The 2,027-nt window shown below is 77.9% G+C and overlaps 1 long non-coding RNA gene across 1 annotated transcript; it reads left to right on the forward strand.

The window, feature by feature from the left end:
- Positions 1-409: 409 nt before the first annotated feature.
- Positions 410-1,341, forward strand: LOC134153021 (uncharacterized). Its single transcript, XR_009961096.1, has 2 exons — positions 410-617; positions 1,040-1,341. It is a non-coding gene; the product is annotated as an uncharacterized LOC134153021 (long non-coding RNA).
- The last annotated feature ends 686 nt before the right edge of the window (positions 1,342-2,027 follow it).

A 2,027-nucleotide genomic window follows, 5' to 3' on the forward strand; every position in this document is an offset into this window, starting at 1 on the left:
GGCCCAGGCGTCCGAGGGGGGGCCCAGGCGTCCGGGAGAGGGGCCCAGGTGTCCGGGAGAGGGGCCCAGGCGTCCGGTGGCCCCAGGCGTCCGGGTGAGGGGCCCAGGCGTCCGGGAGAGGAGGGGCCCAGGCATCCGAGGGGGGGCCCAGGCGTCTGGAAAAGGGGCCCAGGCATCTGGGGGGGCCCAGGAGTCCGGGGAGGGGCCCAGGCGTCCGGGAGAGGGGCCCAGGCATCCGGGAGAGGGGCCCAGGTGTCCGGGGGGGCCCAGGCGTCCGGGAGGGGCCCAGGCGTCCGGTTTGGGAAGGGGCCCAGGCGTCTGGGGGAGGGGCCCAGGCATCCAGGGAGGGGCCCAGGCGTCCGGGGAGGGGGCCCAGGCGTCCGGGAGGGGCCCAGGCGTCCGGGAGGGGCCCAGGCATCCAGACGTGGCCCAGGCATCTGGGAGGGGCCCAGGCGTCCGGGGAGGGGGCCCAGGCGTCGGCCCGGCAGGGACCCAGGCGTCCGGGCCGCCCCCCGCCCCTCCCCCCGCAGGTCCTGGACCTCTCCCACAACGAGGTCGCGACCTTGGCCGGGCTCCCGCCCCTCCCCGCCTCGAGGAGCTGCGGCTCGACGGCAACCGTATCCGGAGGGGGCGGGGCCGAGGGGGGCGGGGCCGGGGGAGTGGGAGGGGCTTGGGGGGCCGGGGGGCGGGGCCTGGGTGAAAGGGGGCGGGGCTAGCGGGTGCCTTGTAGGGGGTGGGGCGGGCTGGGGGCGGAGCTCGTGGCGGCACAGTGGAGGGGGTGGAAGGGGGCGGGGCCAGTGACGTCACAGTGCCCTTAGGGGCGGGGCCAACCGGTGCCTTGTGAATGGGGGTGGGGGCGGAGCTGGTGATGTCACAGTGGAGGGGGTGGAAGCGGTGGGGGCGGGGCCAATGACATCACCGTGCCCCCTTGGGGGCGGGGCTAAGGCCCTGGGGGTGGTGGCAGGGGGGAAGGGGCGGGGCGCTAGCGGTGGTGGGCGGAGCCTCCCAGCGGTGCCTCCTTGACTCCGCCCCCTGCCAGCCGTAAGCCACGCCCCCGCCCTGGCCCCGTTGGCCGCCTGCCCCCGGCTCGCTCGCCTGGGATTGGCCGGGACGCCGCTGGCCGCCGCCCCCGGGGCCGCCGCCCGCCTCGCCGAGCTCCTCCCCCGCGTGGAGGTGGCTCTCGCCTGATTGGACGGCGCCCGGCTTCCCCCCGCCCCCCCCCCCGCGCAGGCGCTGAACACGCCCCCGTTCGGCCACGCCCCTGTTCGGCCCCGCCCCCTTCGCCAGGAGGCGGGGCGTGTTTGGTGTGGGGGGGGGCAGCAATAAAGTCATGTGACCTGGGCGGGGCTAATGTGTTGGGGGAGGAGCCAAGGGCTCAGGGGGCCCAGGTGTCCGGGAGAGGGGCCCAGGCGTCCGGGGAAGGGCCCAGGCGTCCGGGAAGGGGCCCAGGCGTCCGGGAAGGGGCCCAGGCGTCCGGGGAGGGGCCCAGGCGTCCGGGAAGGGGCCCAGGTGTCCAGGGAGGGGCCCAGGCGTCCGGGTGAGGGGCCCAGGCGTCCGGGATGGGCCCAGGCGTCCAGGGAAGGGGCCCAGGTGTCCAGGGAGGGGCCCAGGCGTCCGGGGTGAGGGGCCCAGGCGTCCGGGAGGGGCCCAGGCGCCTGGGGAAGGGGCCCAGGCGCCTGGGGAAGGGGCCCAGGCGTCCGGGTGAGGGGCCCAGGTGTCCAGGTGAGGGGCCCAGGCGTCCGGGTGAGGGGCCCAGGTGTCCGGGGAGGGGCCCAGGCATCCGGGGAAGGGGCCCAGGTGTCCGGGTGAGGGGCCCAGGCGTCCGGGAGGGGCCAAGGCATCCGGGGAAGGGGCCCAGGTGTCCGGGTGAGGGGCCCAGGCATCCGGGTGAGGGGCCCAGGTGTCCGGGGAAGGGGCCCAGGTGTCCGGGGAAGGGGCCCAGGTGTCCGGGTGAGGGGCCCAGGCGTCCGGACGCCACCTCCCCCCCCCCGCGGTTGCCTCATCGGGTCCAGCCCCATCCGCCGGCT

The sequence above is a fragment of the Rhea pennata genome, chromosome 37 (assembly GCF_028389875.1).
Source record: "Rhea pennata isolate bPtePen1 chromosome 37, bPtePen1.pri, whole genome shotgun sequence".
NCBI lineage: Eukaryota > Metazoa > Chordata > Aves > Rheiformes > Rheidae > Rhea > Rhea pennata.